Raw genomic sequence first — 19,821 nt, 5'->3', positions numbered from 1 at the left:
TCTTTTCCCTTTCTTTTCCTATTTTAAATAAAGTATTTTCTTTCTGTGTGTGTGTTTGTGAATGTGTGTGTTTTATTTTTAGATCATACTCAGCAGTGTTCAGGGATTAACTATTAGAATCACTCCTGCCAAGGTTTTGAGACTATATGTAGTTCCAAGAGTCAAAACCAGCTCTTGGTTGTATGCAAAGCAAGCATCTTACCAACTATCCTATCTCTTTGGGCCCCAATAAAGTCTTTTTGCATTTGAAAAATGATCAATTTTAGTTCTAATACTTTTATAATACTGCTTTCTTGATTTACTGTATCTTAAATGCAAAACATTTCATATGTCAAAGTGCATGTGTGTCTGTTTGTATCTGTCGTCTATTTAGAGAAAGAATTTGTTACTCTGTAAAATTTTATCAAATGATTTTACATTTAGAGTGGTTTTAAAATTTTGTAATATGTTGAACATATATGACTTACAATATTCTACCAAACTATTAAGTTGTAATTCATTCTCACTATGTACATAACAATGTGTTTTTTAATGTTTTTTTTTAAATTGGTACATTTTTGTTGAAGTATACAAGGGAATTAATTAGTCAATGTACCTTTAACGGGTGATGACAGCCCCCATGTAATGGCAATTAAACCTTGATATGACCCTTGGACACGTGCCTTAAATGAACATTTGCCCCAAAGTATAAAAAGAAAAAATCTGGTAGGTTGTTTATTGGGGAGAGGGGGCAGGGTAGAGAACGAACAGCACATACAGGTCCAAGAAGGATCAAGATAAAGCATTAAAGAGATGTTGCCTGCTCTACCCCTCATTTTCTACTATCTCTTGAACCCGGATCTACAGTCCTCCCCCAGCACTCTCTGGCTAGTGAATTTCTACCTATCTCTTTCAGAAAACTCTGGGACAGCTGCGGACTTCAGACTGCAGCTAGAATAAAAAAGTACTTAGTTTCTACGTGTCTCTCCCAGGCTCCCATATTTCACTCTAGACCAGTGGAGTGGCTACAAATTATGGCATAAACAACTAGTATGTAATAAATTACATTTGTTCAATGTATTTATCTCTATAAAGTACACTTATCTCAATGCATAATTGTCCTTGTATGTAAACAATATGGAAGTTTTAATAAAATAAGAACATGGTTATATTTTCCATAGTGAGTTTCTAATTTAGTGTGAAAAGAAAGCCTACTCTTTATAAAACAAACAAAAAACAATCAAAAATATGTTTCAGAAGATTTCCAAATCGTTCTCAGAAGACTTGGGGGGATACTCCCTTATTTCTGGAAAACTGGACACTTAGTTGAATGCTAGGGCCAGAGTTGAATGCCAGGATCCTGTTGAGGTCCTTTGGTGCTCAGGACATTAAGGGCCATATCAGAGATTTTCAGGACATACACAGTGGCAGTGCTCAGACATCTAAGGTTCTACCCAGTAGTACCCAGTAGTACCAAGAAATAAATATTGGTTAGGCACAGGAAAGGTTTCATCCAAGTCTTTCTTTTCTTTCCTTTTTTTTTTTTTAATATGGAACACGTTTCAATCTTGTGCAGAGGCCATGTTAATCTTTTCTGTATCATTCCAATTTTAGTATATGTACTACCGAAGCGAGCACCATCCAAGTCTTTCTAGCTTTCTGCCTTTCCAAATAATTAAGATCAAAAAAATATTGAAACCGTTGTGATTTACAAAGTTCTTCATAGTTGGGTTTTTAAATATACAATGTCAGAACCAATGCAACCACCAGAATCAACCTCCCTCCAGCAATGTTCCCAGAGTGCATCCCATGCCACCACTCCTGCACCCCCCCCCCCCCACAGCCTGCCAGCATAATAGGCCCATTTTAAGTTTTGGGTCTTAAAGTTTAGGTCTCATGATTTCATTGATTTTGGCTTATTTAGTTCTGTCTCCTTAACACCACCAAAGCACCTGAGACTTCTTGACCCCTACTCCCCATTATTTCATATTGGTGTATCTCCTCCTCCACTCAATTTCTTATCTTCTCCTAGCTATAATCTTGGGCCTAGAGTGTTTTGGACAGCTACCATTACACATTGCATTTCTTCCTACAGTTTTCTAAACACCACAAATATGTGAAACTATCTTGTGTCTTTTTTTCTTCTGGTTCACTTCATTTAACATAATATCTTCCAATTCAATCATTGTTGCAGCAAATTTCATAATTGCCTCATTACTTACAGCTATATAGTCTTACATTGTACATGTATTACCTCTTCATGATCCTCTTGTCTGTTGTACTGCTGCAGGCGTCTTGTGTCTCAACATCTCTAGTGGGGATGAAATCCTTCATGAAAGAAAAGCGGGCACATGAATGGACACATATGAAATATGAAATAATGAGACCACACAAAATAAATTGTATGGGGACCTGCTTCTTCATTAGACGTGAGACGATTTTACTTTTCAAGCTGGTGACATAAAAGCTGGTCTCTGGTATGAATGGTATTTCCATGCTAATAAAAGGCAGAGAATCTTAGGAGAAACAACACAATGGTAGCAGGCCCTAGAATATACATATCAAAAAAACTAGCCAATACAGGTGAAAAGAGTCCCAAGCTAGCATGGTAGGAAATAACATGTGAAGGGCGTGTTCTGGTTTAGAAAGAAGGTTCTTATGACAAAGGAAGAGAAACTTGTTTTGCTACAATTTTGCAGCCGGCATTAATAGTAAAAGGCAAAAAGTTAAAAACTGTTTGTTACCACCTAGAAGCTGAAACTGAAAAAGCTCATTTGCATTTACACTGACCACTGTGCTTTTAGAAATGCAGATTTATCTGGGGCTAAATTAGCTACAGACATTTTTGGTGCTGGAAATTTCCCTGAGTCATAGACTGAGGCCTGTAATTTTGGCCTGTATTTTTGCAAGGGAGAGAATGTGCCAGATAGTAAGAAAGAAACTGCAATTTCACTATCATGTTGTGAATATCAGAAATATTACCAGTAGTCCTCGTAGGGGGTATAATTAACATCCACCAATGGGCCTGCTGGCTAAAATATTTCTTGGGGGAAAATATCAGCTCACTGCACCAGGAAAGTCAATAGACACATCTGGTGAGCTTGCTTCCCTTATAATGGAGACATCTATGCTGCATGTTGTGACATTGTACAAATGCCACAATGCATAGCGGTATGCATACATCCTTTTGGATCAGTGATTTTCTGTCCTGGGATATATATCCAAAAGTGGGATTCCTGAGTCATATGGCAGATCAATTTTTAATTTACTGGGAACCCTCCATATTGTGTGCCATATGCCAGACCTCCATATTGAAGGTTCATAAAATGCATTATTCACATAAAAATGTTATTAAGCAATAGTGGACACATGTGACAGGTAAAAAGGAAAAAAAAATCAAGAGTAGTATGTGTCTGTTTTGCATGTACTTATAGTAATTAAGTTAAAGATGATAATAGAAAACAGAAAAGTTCACACTTTTATTTTTGCAGAACTTTTGTCTACATTTTTTGTCTAACATTTGAGTTATCTGCAGTGTGTATAGTTTTAAGTGTTTGTGCTTATACAAATAAGTGCTATATATTTCCTGCTCCTGTAGCTTTTGGAAAACAACATTTTCCTTATAAATTATATTATGATTTTTGTTTTGTTTTGTTTTGGTTTTTGGGCCACACCCGGTAACGCTCAGGGGTTACTCCTGGCTATGCGCTCAGAAGTTGCTCCTGGCTTGGGGGACCATATGGGACACCAGGGGATCGAACCGCGGTCCGTCCAACGCTAGCGCAGGCAAGGCAGGCACCTTACCTCTAGCACCACTGCCCAGCCCCTCTGATGTTTTTATATATATATATATATATATATATATATATATATATATATATATATATATATAATATATATATATATATATATATATATATATATATTTTATCAACAGTGGGTAACTAACAAGAGACCTGATAAACCTTCTTAAAAACAAATCCAAGGATGGTAAAAAGCACATACTACAGAAATATTCTAAGAAATAAGGACAGAAAAATTGTCTTCTCAATTGTATTCTCAAGTCATATAATTGAAACAAAGCAAAAGTGCTCCCAATATTAAACTCATGATTTGGCATTTAAAAAATTGAACAAGCATTCAAATTATCTCATGTTATTTTTCTAACCCTTTGTGATACAAGAGGTTTGCAACTGACCTGAATGCAATCATGAAGTAAGTATAGGTCATGGAGTGTTACTGGGTACAATAATATCATTAACTAAACCACAGAGTCCTGAGTTGGTCTGATTAGTGCTTATAGTCGAATATATTTCCAGGAAAAAATACTATCATTGACAACTTTTTGAAAAATTTAATAAGTCAAACTTGATTTTGCATTTCTTTACATTTTTGTTTTATTGTCAAGTTCATTTGATGTTTGCCAATTAAAACTTCAAAATTACCTTTGAAAAATTACCTTTCTGCAATTCTCTACTTAACTAATTTCCACTTAGAAATACTATAGATCTAGCTAATTATACAAGTTACATTCCATGACTAACAGAATATTCTGCTTAATTGCATTAAGCTTTATTGTCTTGAAAATAAGCAGCTTACTTCTTTCCCAACTATTAGCTGTTACATTTCATACCAATCTTGGTAGGGATTCTTTTTGTAAGAAAAAGTCTGCAATTAGTTTCCTTTCCCCTCTCTTATCAATTGCCATCCAAATCAAAGAGAAGAAATCATTCCTTATTCAGGAAATAGCAGCGTCTTTTCTCCATTTCGTATAAGAGCCTATTCGAATTAGAAACCATATCCATTTCCTATTTTGGTTACCTGTTTCACAAGCTCAGCACATTCCAAGATGTCTATTTTATGAAGGCAGCAGGATATTCAGAGAAATTGTCCATCACATATTTTATATACTCTGATTGCCAATCACATCAGGAAGACAATACTGGATTGATTCCAATTTTTATGTAACTTTTAGTAGCATAAAACTTCAATATATGCTTGAGGTCATTTAATCATAATGAATTCAAATTACTAAAATATTGATGTAAGAAAATGTGACATATAAACTAAAACCACATTTTTTAGATATAAAATATCAGGCAGATAAATAACAATAAGACAAAAATGCTCATAAATTTTACTTCATGTTTTAAAAACCTACATTTTAATGGCATTAATACTCAAAAATAATTGAAATTCTTTTATATGAGTATATTTGGAAATATTTAGAAAACTGAAATAAATCTGACATTTGTTAAGTATTATTTTGCCCCTAATCATATATAACATGTTTATACATAAGTATTAGTGGAAGAGCTAGTACAGTGGCTAAGGTGCTTGCTTGAATGTGTACAGATTTAATCCTTAAAGCCTTTTAGAAGTAATCACTAAATACAACTAGCTGAAAACCCTGACTAAATACAGTTGTAACAAAAAAAAGTGTCCATAAGTTATTCTTATATCTAGAAATGATTTTAAATAACTGAAGGAGATTAACTTACAGTAATAAATTTTTTATTTCATCTTCTCCTACAAGAAAAAATAACATATGAAAGAAAATGCTCAATTACAAATCGGTGACATGCAACTTACAAAGTCATAAAGGCAAGTACAAGAAAAGATTTACATAGTTTTATAAATATTAGAGATTGCAAATTGTACAAATTTATTTTTGTGGAATTCACCTTTTACTTTATTTTGAGGCTTTTTTAGTTTGTTTTGTTTTTAATATGGAGCTACACCCAGTAGCTTAGTCTTGACTCTCTTCTGAGGTCACTTCTGGCAGTGCTCAAGGGCTGTGTATTGTGCAAGGGATCAGCTCTGTGCAAGGAAATGCCTTAACCCACTGGATTATTCTCTAGCCCCAGGAAAATCATATTTTAGATGTATAAATCCTGTTTTTTTCTGTATAAAATCACTTATTATATACCCATAAGTTAGTTTTGAAATTCTATAATGTGAGTTATTTTAGAGAATCCATAACTTTTCTTTTTTGATTTTTGGGCCTACCCATGATACTCAGAATGCTCCACATCACTAATCATCAGGGAGATGCAAATCCAAACAATAATCTCACACCACAGAGACTGGCACACATCACAAAGAACAAGAACAATCAATGATGGCGATGATTTTGGGAGAAAGGAACTCTCATTCACTGCTGGTGGGAATGCTGTCTAGTCTAGCCCTTATGAAAAACAGTATGGAGATTCCTCAAAAAACTGGAATTGAGCTCCCATATGATCCATCTATACCACTCCTAGAACACAAAAACACAATACAAAAAATGCCTTCCTCACGCCTGTATTCATTGCAGTGCTATTTACAATAGCAAGATTCTATAAACAACCAAGATGCCTTTGAACAGATGAATGGCTAAAGAAACTGTGGTACATATTCATAATGGAATATTATGTACCCATCAGGATATGAAGTCATAAAATTTTCTTATACATGGATATACATGGATTCTATTTGCTAAGTGAAGTAAGTCAGAGGGAGAGAGACACATAGAATAATCTAACTCATCTATGGGTTTTAAGAAAAATAGAAGACATTTATTGAAATAATTTCCAAAGATGAGGGCTGGAATGACCGACTCACAGAATTAAGCTCCCACAGAGAGTGGTGAGTGCAGTTAGAGAAATGACTACACAGAGAACTATCATAACAATTTTAAGGGGTGAGGAAAGTAGAAAGCCTGTCTTGGATACAGGAGAGGGTATAGAGAGGAGGGAGATGGGGGCATCAGTGATGGAAACATTGCACTGGTGAGAGTGGGTGTTCTTTTTATGGCTAAAATCCAACTACAATCATGTTTGTAATCAAGGTGTATAAATAAAGGTATCATAAAAAAAGAAATTTCTCATGGCTTGGCGGACCATATGGAACACCAGGGTTTGAAGCCAGGTTCTCGCTGGGTCAGCCATGTGAAAGGCAAACACCCTACCAATGTTATATCACTTCAACCCAAACTTTTCTATTTTTTAAATATAAAATTTCTATCTACAATGTTTGTCTATATATAAATTAATCATAAAATTGCATGATTTTAAGAGCAGAAAGTAGGTTCTTATATTATCAATGAGAAGTAAATAAAACCCACTAAAACAATTTTATAGAAATTTAAGGATTCCCCAAAACTAACAATAAATCATTTATTTTAAAGGCTTCAGAGGTGAATTAGACTAAAGAAAGTTCTAAGTTATCATTCTTTTTTAGTATACCAATTATCTCCATTTTGTTTCCCTATTGAAGTCTTAGAAATTGTAGTTTTTCTACACAATCCACATCTTATTATTTTTATGATTAGAAATTTGGTTTTATTCATAATAAAAATCAGTGTTGTTTAGCATATAGTTATTTAAACATTCTTTATATTAAAAAATATCTAGTCATAGACAATGGGGAACAGAAATTTGCAAGTGGCTGTTGGAACTTTAAAGAATCAAGCCAGGACACTTTCTTCTCTGTTGCTATTCTTAACTTTTTAAACCCAACTAACACTTCAGTGGATCTTAAATCCTGAGGAGACTCTTATCACCACCACTTTATGACATTATCATTATATAATCAATGGTAGAAGAATGGAAGTAGATTGATGGTTAGTTGTTATCTTTCCTAAAGGAAGTCTGAGTCTCTCAATCTGATATTATTATGACTTAAAATAGCTTTTACATTTTTTTTTCTTTAAGTGGGCACATTTAGACCAGTCTAGCAAAATAATAGTCAATAAGAACTCTTCTATTGAGGAAATAGGTAAACCACATCTACTTTTGTAGTGAAAAATTTAATGATAAGTTCTTAGTTTTTTACACAGTAAATTAAGACAAAATTTGGGTAAACATCCATAATATTTTCTGTTAAATCACGACTTTGTACTCTAATTCAGATCACCCTCAACTTTTCTTTTCTATAACCAATGATATCTTTCTTATGATTGCTTCTGTGTGCAACAAATTATTCTTCATCCATAAATACTTTTTGAATACCTTGTGTGCATCCTATAAAATTAATACGTATTTATTCTAGTTTCTGGCTTCAATTTTTTATAATCTGTGCTGAAATTTTCAGGTTGGCAGAATTTATTGTAATTTATTACAATATTTATTACATTATGCTTAAACACAGACACTAAAAATTTTAATTGTGTTCCACTAAAGTATAATCTTTACTCGGGACTCTGTAAGACAGACTGAAAAACTTTAAATCAGAGACTATAATTCTTATTATTAACAAACTGCAAAATAAATTTAACTGAAGTAAAATAATTTCACTTAAAGTAATTTATACAAAGAACTGAGAGAAAATGTGTTCAAGAGAATATTGGCGTCTTTAGAAGGAAGAAAGCAGAGCAGGAACAGAGATACATGTTCAAGAGAGAACATGTGTTTCAAAAAGCAAGTAGGACTTGCAATGACAATGTTAATACTATTAACTGATTAACCTGTGCTATATATGTTGTTGTAAATCCAATGAGTCACAACAGTTATGCAATGTAATATATAATAGCATTTTTGTTTTCTTTATCAAGTTCAGTTTAAAATAATAAATACATCAAATTAAACCATAAATATTTGTAGTAAATTATGACCAATAAATTTTAGGCAAGCAAAGTTAATGAAATAAATGTATTATAGTTAAAATCTTAAAATGTCTAAATAGAACAACAAAATGGCACTGACTTAAATCAAAGTCATTGATTAAGTTAATCAGTGCTACTGTAAAAATTATCTCTTGCAAAAAAAGTCTGGTATGCAAGGTAAACATATATTTAATCTAATAATGTATTTTCCCCAATCACTTCTCCATGCTTAGAAAAGATCAAGGCAATTTTGATTTTTGCTCACATTCTCTTTCCTCACAAATGAAAAACAAATTACATAGACAATTTTAGTACAATTTTTATTTTATTATGTTTCAAAATGAATTCTGTCTTAGGTCTTTATTTTTGGCACATGAAAATATACCTTTCTAAGGCTCATGTTAGCCAGTATTGTAATGTAATGTCATCTTTATTTAAAAATGGAGTAATTCAATATAAGAATAAGTCACTTCCTAAATATTTTTTGCTAAACTGTGAAATATAATTTGTATGGTACTTTACATCAAAAGTTGAAGTAGACATTTTTATTTCACTTTTTCATAGATAATAGTAAATATAATAATAATAATAAAATTAAGTATCTCTAAGAAACATAGACTTTCCTGGGAATAAACAATGGCTGTTAAGACTTTTCTTCAGACCTTATATAATATACAATCTGTAAGGAGCTTTAGCATACTAATGTGCTTATATTTTAAGGGTACATAAACTGTTAGAAAGGTATCTACAAATAAACAAAAGTAAGATTATAAAATCATAATATTAATTTAATTTTCCCAAATGAGGTTAGGTGACAGATTTACTAAATTTTACAGAAATATTTCTTTTGGTTAGTTGCATCACAAAAAAAAATTAGGAAAGGGTACTTCTTTCTCTTGGGTCAGTGTTGTAAATTTGATGATTTCCCAATGTATTTATAGCAGAGCAACTCATAAAGAAGTATTGAAGCCAATCATTTATTACTCATAAAGAAAATAAAAAGTATAAATATGTATTTGGGTTTTTATAATTAATTAAAATTACCACTTAAAATAAAATAGCAAAATTAACACAATTTCCAAGACAACAATCATGCTAAATCAAGGTATTGTAGGCAAGGAACTCATTCAATCAACTAACCTTCCACAGACAACAAATTTTGCTAGAAAAAAGAATAATAATATTTATTAATCATTTATTATTTATATATTAGTAATATTAATGTTTATGAATGGCCTTTGAGTCATTACTGTCACTAAGACATACTACTTGTAAAGTTCACAAATATATTTAGTTTCAACATAAAAATTCAAAATGGAATGAATAAATTGTAGTCTGGCTAATGTTGTTACTGGGAAAGATCAATAATTAAAATTCATTTACAGTGCAAAAGTGATAGCACAGCAGTAACACGTTTTGCCTTGCACACTGCCAATACAGTACAGACCCCGGTTCAAACTCTGCATCCCATACGGTTCCTTGAGCCTGCCAGTAGTGACTTCTGAGCGCAGAGCCAGGACTAAGAGCATCACTGGGTGTGACCCAAAAACCAGAAAAAATATTTACAAAATATTTACTTCATTTTAACGTTAAGGCCATTAATTTTATTAGAGAATTAAAAAAGCATATATCTGTAAGTTAAAAATCAGGTAGAAACTGATCAACAAGGAATTTGATAATACGTCTGATGATATGGCTAAAGTAACAAAGAAAGTGAACATAAAATTATAACATATGGAATCAGAAGCCAATGAAAAACATTTGCTTTTATAGAAGTGAATATTCTCTATTGTCTGAGTGTTACTTATAGTTACCTTAGGATATAAAAATACTGTTTTGCCTATTTTACCTTTAGGTCATCATGTATAGATATATCATTTTAATCCTATTTATAGGTGTCATTCATAATATTTGATCTCTAAACTAAGATACATTCTGAGTACTGCATTTTTATAGCAGTAGATTTAAAAAAAATGGTCATATTATCCAAGTAAATACTATTTAGTTCAAGAATGAAAATATAGGAAGATTATGGTGCATTCAGATAAGAGTATTATTTTATAAAATACTATAGACATTAAAAATATCTTCTAGTGGTAAAACAATACAGTTTATAAAAAATATAAAATAGTTATATTTTTTTTACAAAATGTATACATGTTTGGCTTGTGATCTATACATTTAAATATTAGAAAAATTGAACCAGAGCACAGATAGGGCTGGAGCATATGCCTTGCCCTGAATTTTACTACCAGCCTCTGAGACTCCATTTCTATTCCTATGTGCATGGCCACTGCCCTAGTGGACTCCTGGTTACTGGCAGAATATGGCCATGGTGATTTCTCAGCACTTTCTTGGTGAATTTAGTGACCTCAAGCACCACTATAGGTAAGAAACAATACACACACAAAGTCAAGCACAGGATCTTAGATCCACATCTTTGGGCAGAATATTTAGGAATGAGTACCAGATATTCTGAGCATAACTAAGAGTCCTATAATAGTTAAGAGAAGGGATATAATGAGATGTACACACTTTGCATGTGAGAGGGCTCTGTTTGATTTCCAGGAACTCCTGAGTATCCACTAAGTTTAGCCCTCTCCTCCCCCACTGGAATTAGTAACTAAATACTCTGAAGATTTAAGAGAAAGACAAATCAACACATAAAATTTCAGGAAGAGAAAAGCAGCACTATGTGTACAAGTATGTAGAATGCATTGTAAATGTGCTGAGAAACAAAAATAATTCTCTTGTACTAATCATCAAAACTGAAATCAAGAATTTTCAAACATTCAAGAACTTGCCAAAATATACGAATTTGGGGAAAACCATCTTATAAATTGGCTAAATAATTCTATTTCACTAAAACCAGACCTACCAAAGGTGATGGGAATGACTACAAATAATTTTAAGAATGATACACGAAGAGTTATTTCTAGAAAACGTGTTGCATAGAAAAATAGTCTTATTTCATTTAGAACAGTAACAATAACAAATTGTCAATACAGGCTACTATATTCCAGGTATTTTAAGGCATGTTATAGACAGTATGATTTTTTTCTTTAAAAGTACCACATTTTTCTGATTAGAAAACTGATAAAATTTTAAAGGTCATGTTACATTCTAAAGGGTACATGATTGTAAATTGCAGAGGTATGACCTTTGAATTCATGTCTATGCTAGACTCTTCTGTAGATTACTTTGAGCTACAACCATATCAGATCACTCTTCCAGAGCAAAACAAAAACTAACAAAAGCACCAGCACTCTAATACCCCTCTCCCTTGCAAAAATTCCCATTTGTTTAAAAAATAATATTAATTCAAGAGATAAAGTCATTTTATGTCCCCTATGTCTTTTATTTTCTATTCTCTAAAATATAAGAGTTTACACATATTTCTACTTTTATTATTTGATTTCTGCAATACTGTGTGGCATGTCTAATCTACACAGAAAATTTAGTTTTGTAATTTTCCAATGATCCAACTGATTATAGAACTTAAACTGAAATACAAATACATATAGCTGAAATATATATACTGAAATATAAATAAATAAATATATTTATATATACTGAAATATATATAAATTTATTTATATATAAATAGCAAACAGCTATTTGCTTTCCCACTTATATGTATGATATTTACATAAATTAATTCCTAGTTCTGAGGATATAGCACAGAAGGCGACTTTGCATGCATCCCAGTATAGTTTTGTCCCAGTTATCACCAGATCACCAGCAGGTGTGTCCTTGGTGACACATAAGCACTTTCAAGGTAGTTCTGGTGGTCTGTGGTACCTCCTATTTCTTAGGTCCTCCTACCTCTGAGCTACTTGGCCTGCTTGGCAAATATTTCTAGTAGAGGTCCTAGCCCCATTGAGCAAGGCATAGATTATATCCTTTGTTGGTTTTATAGTATATTTATAAATTTGAATTTCCAAATGCTGAAAAATACAGGTAACAATGGAGAGACTTTGACACAATATATCATTGGCGAATATTCAGCATAATTGCTACCTGATATATTTTAAATGGTTTTTCTAGCTTATTTGAAACATGATGTTGCTCTCAGTGGTTGCTCAGGTTGCTATTGTGATATTTAAGCACTAAGGTTATCCTAATACATTCTTTCTATGAGTATAGGATGATTTCAGTATATCCTGTTATTCAAGTCAAAATTAACTGTTATTATGTTTAATTTTGGCTTCATATTTTCTCAGAAGTGTCCCCTAAGCAATGCTCAGGAAGTTCAAGAGATAATTCAGGCTACGGTTGTTCCAGATGCTCAAGACTGAAATTCTCTAATCCAAAATGCAATGCCACTTTTGAGAGCTCTGCATGCAATTCATTTGTTTTAAACCTTGAATTCATTTTTATCCCATGGGTCAAAATCTTTAATATTATTTTGAATAAATGCTAACTGAATAACAAAAGATACATATTGCAAAGGTATCAGTTGTGTGCTGAGTACATCACTTTGGAATAAATAAGGCAAGTTTCTTATGATTGCAACATTAATTATTGAATAAAACCATGTTAAATTAAGTAAATTATTACAATAATATTAATGCCAATGTAGTATTTATATCAGTTGAATTTATTGAACTATTAATTTTTTTTATTTCCCAAATCAAAAGTAATTGGGGCCGGAGTGATGGCATAGCAAGTAGGGAGGGCATTTACCTTGCATGTGTCCAACACGAAACCTACTTGGGTTCAATCGCCAGCACCCTATATGGTCCTCCAAGCCTGCCATGTGTGATTTATAAGCACAGAACCAGGAGTAATCCCTGAGTACCTCTGGGTGTGGGCCCCAAAACAAAATTTAAAAAAGTGATTTTCTGTAAAGAGATATGAAGGACATTATCATTGTCCTAAAATAACTTACATTCTAACAGGATGACATTTAACTAATCAACCCAAAATTTATCCTATAGATACATAAATTTTGATATGATTTATGAATAATATATAAAACATTATATAAAGAAATTTTATTTTAAAATTAGAGAAGTCAACAAATGTCTATTAAATTAATGGTTTATATTGAGTGTGAAATATCTCTTTTGAAGATAGATTTAGTACATGCCTGTTCCTACTCCCTTTTAAACTGTGTTTATACATATATATATATATTTATCTACTGTTACTCTAATACTATTTAATTAATATTTTTGAGTAAATGATCATTCCCTAGACTGAAATTTTTTAATATAATTACAAAGTGTCCTATTCTTTGTTTGCAAAATATATATATATATAATAATAGACTGTGAATTTTACTGAATTCTAGAACTATGAGAAAAATGCAAGTTTCTATGTATTAAAATTATTTAACAATGAAAATTAGGTAGACAAAAAGAAAGAGCAAATATTTTGTGTGTTATGGACACTTTTGTATATGTTAAAGAAACAAACATTTCTAATGTAATTGGGATGCAGGAGAAAATTCACTCTGTACTTGTGTTCTTCTGATTCTGTATGAACAAATACACAAAATCAGATAGGTTATTAAGAGATAAATACAAAATTTATAAACATGTATAAAAATAAGATAACTAAATATTCAAAAATAAAAGGCATAAAAAAATTTATTTCTTTATTTAAGGGAACTTGAGGTCTCCAGAAAATAAGATAAGGTTACACACATGTATAGGAAGGGATAATTTTTTAAGATTAAAAATGGGAATTTCTTAGGTATAAAGGTCATGGTTCACTAGATTAATCTACATTCTAGACCTGAGTCAAATTTGTCATGTGCCTGATTTTAGGATAACATTTTTTGATTTTCCCCATTGCCTATAATACTTGCTCTGGTTTGTGGCACATGGTTATTTTGAGGAATCTTGTGAAAGTAACTATTTTGACAAATATTCAATTACTATTCTCTTGAGAGTTTTAATCATGTTTGGGATTTGGATTTTGTCAAATGTTAACTCTGCATCAATTAATATGATGATATGGTTTTATTTTTCTCATATTGATATTGTGTTCTGCATTGATTGACTTATATATATTAAATCATTCTTTCATCCCTTGAATAAATATCACTTGGTCATGTTGTATGATTATTATAATGGAGTGCTGGATTTCAGTTACAAGTATTTTATGGAGGATCATTGCATCTATATTCCTCAGGGTTATCAGTTATAAATGTGTTTTCTTTAGTTGTCTCTTTAGTTGGGTATCAGGGTTTTAGTTTTATAGAAACTTTCAGGAGTTTCTGTTTCTTTGGTTTCATGTAAGAGTCTTAGAAGGATTTGCAGTCAATCTCTAAAAGTTTGAATGAACTCAGTAGTGAATTCATCTGGACATGGACTTCTACTTGTGAGAGATTTTTGACCACCATTTTGTCTACTTTGATTGTTATATGTCTGTTCATGTACTTCATATTTTTTGTTTCAATCTTCAGACATTATAGGAAACCAAGACTTTATATCTTCTAGATTTTTCATTTCATGGTATATATATTCTCAAAGTTATCTCTCATCTGCTGTTGTCTATAGGTTTTCTGTACCTATTCTTGTTTTTTATTCTGTCATTAGCAGTTATTACTCCACTGGTAAGGTCTTCTAGTGGGTTTTTATTTTTCTTAAAATTTTTCATTTTGTTATATATTTTCTTTGTTTCCTCATTTTTGCTTTCATATCTTTTGTTCATATTTTCATTGTTTCTTTGAATTTCATAAACATACTCAATACTAACTCTATAAAGTACTTCTCAGAGAGGCTATGTAGTTAATTAATCCTGGTTGGGTCTTCAGGGAACTGCCATTGTAATCCATAAGCAGTGTGGCATTATGAGTTACATTTTATTTGTGATTTTGGCAATCTAGGACTGTTATTGATGTGTTGTGTGGATGATGACTACAGGTAGGATGTCAGTAATATATGAAGAGTTTAAGAAATGTGCAGCCAGATTAGTTGTTGCACATTTCTGACTGAGCTGGGGGCCTACCCAGGCACCCATGTCCTTTGAAGAGTCTTCAAAGATCAGATAACTCCTAGAAACTCTAAGTATGTGGGATTTGGGATATAACCTTCTGAGGCCTTGGTGCATCCTAGGGGTCTCTTTGGGCCTTCCAGGTCTTCTTAGTACTATACTTGATGCTCAAATGTTCAACAGGGTCCTTATCAGGAGTAATAATATAAATTTAAAATGCAGTTTTGTTTGTTTTTAATAGAAAGATAGAAAAACTCACATTTTGAGTCTGCCCATAATTATAAAATGTTATAACAACATGAACATTTATATTAAATATTTATATTAAATTCAAGTTTTAATAAAACTTATTAAACTTATTATTTATTAATACTGGCATCTTATGCTAAGCACTTTTGTGCACTAGTTCCTTTAATTCTCAATAATTTCATGATTTATGAATATTTATTTATTTTCATTTTAAATATGTATAATTTTTAAAGTGGTTTTGTAAATTGATTGGTTACAAAAATTATTATTTATTTCTCCAAATGTATGGTCCTAATTACTAAACCCTTCTTTACTTTTCCTATTAACTTAAGATCAATTTGTAAATATGTTAACTTACATATTAATATTTCATAAATTTTCATATGAATGTATCATGAAAAAATTACTTATGATACTATTGATAAACAAAATTAATCATATTATAGCTCTGTTTAAAATGTTATCAATATTTTTATAAATCTCTATGTTTTCATCTATTTAGAAGAAATAGAATAGGGGTAAAATAATTTACTTGTTAATCTTATTGTGTCATATTAGGTACTTACCATCTTTATAAATAGAATATATGATATGTTCTAAAGTAATATCACACATAAAAATGACCAACTACTCTATATTCACAAATATGAGATACTCCACCAACTTTGCTTCAGTGTTCTGACATCAAATGGTCATAACAACTTTCTCAAAGACTTATGAGTAAATCACTGGTTATAATAGGAAAATGATGGACTTAATAATTTCATTTAAAAGCAATGTCCAGAACATATTCAAAAGAGAAGACAGAAAAACACAACAGTACTATAAACTAAAGTTAATGCTAAAACTAAAACAACTGAACCAAGTTCAAACCTGGCCATCTCAGGAGGAGAGAGTGGGTTAAGCTCTTTTCTCCCTCACAACCTCTTTCACATATACAGTCACATGGCTCTGCTTCATCACTGGCCCTCTAGGATTCCTTTCCGGTACATCTACCTGACCATGTTTCAGGTATACATTGTTTGGGATTGTTATCAGCAGAGGTTTTTGGAATAAGTGCAGGCTCCCTCCCCTGCATTTTCCTTTTCTCAGGAGGCCTGAAAACTGAGTACATGCCCCCAAACGTTGTAGTATTGCTAATAGTGCTTTGAATTTCTGAACAATTTCATTTGTTTGATGCTGTCATCCCTAAAGGATCACCACTAATAGAATGAACAGCTAACAACAAGAGGTTACTAAAATTTCTGCCACTATATTAAAGACTTCATTGGAGATACAATAATTTTCACAAAATGCTTGCAGCTGTACTGTTTTTTCTTTTCCTCACTTCCATTTTATTTTTATTTTTTTAGTTACTTTGCTTTCTCTTATGTTGATCAAGTATTTAAGTAATGTGATGCATTTTTAAGAGATAATAATAAACTAAAGTAACTACTCAATGGTTAGAATATCAGAGCTATGATTATAAATCTATATGCATTTTCATTGCATTACAAGATCTTCCTAAGTCAAAACAACAAGAGAATTTTAATACAGAAAAGCAACAAAAATATTGACTAAAATGACTATAACACAGAAAAGAAAGAAACCATAAAATACAAGTTATCTGCATGTTAATTAGTTTAACTATCCCTTTCACACAGTGAATAAAGTTTAGACCAACTTCCCAAGTCTGTATATGTCCTAAAATGATTCACTATTCGCATTAAGTTGTAAGTAATAAAAATGACAACTTAAGGTTTATAAAAAGAAAATAAACCTAAATAAATAAATATATATAAGCCTTTCATTTACAAATATGTGCCACCTAGCTTGATAGCAAACAGAAATTTGGCAGCTATATTCAAAATGTCGATTCTTTTAGGATATGTGCAAAAATCAAAATCTCTAATTACAAAAGCCTAACTGCATCAACCCTGATTGAGAAGGAATTTTCCTGGGACCATTAAAAAAGACTTTGAGGTTAGACAACTTTGTGTGCCTGGAGCCTGTAGTTGTTCTTATTGTAGGATGCATCAAGGGTAGGAACAAACTTTTTTTAGGCCAATCGTTTTTCCTTTCCCCCCCCCAAATTTTGTTGTGCCTATGCAAAAAAAAAAATCTTCCACCCCCTTTATTTATCTTTTAGATAGGGTCTCCCGCCTTTTTCATAGAACCTTTGGACATGAATTACTTTGTTTTAGCTCATATGTCTTCATTTTTCTATAAAACTAAGAAGGAAAAAGAAGAAAAATATAAAAAGAAAGGATGTGGGGCAGGGGCCAAGTGGCCTCAGAAGCATTTGGTGGAGATAAAAAGGGCAGAACTAAATATCCAATCCAAAGTCCACAACAATAGAATCAAAATATATAAATTATAACAATCTAAACTTAAAATGGGTCAGTTATATTGGCAGGCCAGGGGGTTTAGGGTGGTGGTATAGAATGCACTCTGGGAATATTTGTGGAGGGAGGTCTACACAGGTAGTGCGAATGGTTCTGATTCAATGTCACTGTATGCCTGAAACCCAAATATGAATGATTTTGTAAATCACATTAGTTTCAATGAAATATAAAATGTCTATTGTCAATAGAAAATGCAATTTAAATAGTATTATAATCATTTATTATATTTTATTATTATATATTATGATATATAATCTATGTTGATTATATAGTATTAGAATTGATTTTATCAATGCATTAATAGGCTTTAAATATTTACCATTTGTCTAAAATTATGCTGCACTTAACTACTGTCTTACTTTCTCTTGAGTTATACAGCTTCCTTTCATCACACCACCTTTACTCCCAAACAATCTAGCATGTAAATGTCCCCTAGCTATTTTAATCTGGAGGGTTAATATAAAGATAGAAGTTTTATTGTGGATAACTGTAGGTGTATTCATAATACCTAAACTGATTGTAAACCTGTTTATCAACAGTGAATCTTTAGTATCAAGGTATCTTTAGTGTTACAGCAAATGCCTTTCCATATCATTTGTTTTTTACACATTGCACTATAAATTATATTTAACATATTTGACTGTACTGTTATTACTCATATTTACCAATCAGCCAGACCTCTTTAAGCATTCAGTCAATAGAAGGTCCCTTATATTTTACTTAACTCTTCTAATATAAGAAACTTAAACCCACTTTCTATATGACATATCTCCCTTTCTTGCTCAACATCATGGCCATATTTTATCAAATATCATTTTAAGTACCCAGAAAGAAAATATCCAATCTTTCTGATCCACAGATATGACTGAGTTTTATTTTAAATTGCATAGTTATTGTGACCCAGAATTTCAAGTTTTAGTACTCCCACACTAAAATTAATAACATGATATTCACAATTACCAATAATGGAATACTTGTATGTTTTATATATATATATATATGAATAGGGTATATATAAACATATATGTGGTATATATGTTTATATATACCCTATATATACGTATATAGGGTAGTTGCACTACAAGGCTTATACTGATTCTTTACATGAAATCCCAATATGCAAAGAATTAATGTAAGTGAGTATAACAATAATTAATATGTAGGTGGTGTGTCAGATTATGGAAGATACTAAGAATTATGTGTACTTATCCTGATATTTTGATTTCTGAGCAGAAGAAATTACTGTTAGAACAATATTTTAGAGTAATAATTATGCACATTTTATTCACAAATTTCCTGATTATGTTATGTCTTATAATTTTAGCGGTTTCAAAAGATCTCAAACTTTGACAAACCTATGTTCTTCATTTAACATGTATTTCATATGCTATAGCTTTTCTTGCCCTTTTCACTCTGGAGAAATCCAAGTTCTTTTCTGAACACGTACTTCTTTCTCTTTCCTCACATTGCTAATTAAAAATTATTGACACAAAAATTATTATAACCCTCTATTTTAATGAATGCGATTAATTGTAGTAATGTAAACTAATGGGCAGTATCTATAATGCCTTTAAAAATTATTGTTTAAAAGTAATTATAGCTAATTCAATATTCTTTGACTACTATATTAAATACTCCATCTATCATATTAAGCAAACATATTCTTTATTCTATTTCATC

At 31.5% G+C, this 19,821-nt stretch overlaps 1 non-coding gene across 1 annotated transcript; it reads right to left on the bottom strand.

Moving 5' to 3' along the window:
* Nucleotides 1-1,509: 1,509 nt before the first annotated feature.
* On the bottom strand, nt 1,510-1,617 carry LOC126025300 (U6 spliceosomal RNA). The gene has a single exon (XR_007501322.1). It is a non-coding gene; the product is annotated as a U6 spliceosomal RNA (small nuclear RNA).
* Nucleotides 1,618-19,821: the final 18,204 nt, after the last annotated feature.

The sequence above is a fragment of the Suncus etruscus genome, chromosome 12, assembly GCF_024139225.1.
Source record: "Suncus etruscus isolate mSunEtr1 chromosome 12, mSunEtr1.pri.cur, whole genome shotgun sequence".
NCBI classification, from domain to species: domain Eukaryota; kingdom Metazoa; phylum Chordata; class Mammalia; order Eulipotyphla; family Soricidae; genus Suncus; species Suncus etruscus.
The sequence above is the reverse complement of the archived record's forward strand: the minus strand, read 5'-3'. Positions and strand labels throughout refer to the sequence as shown.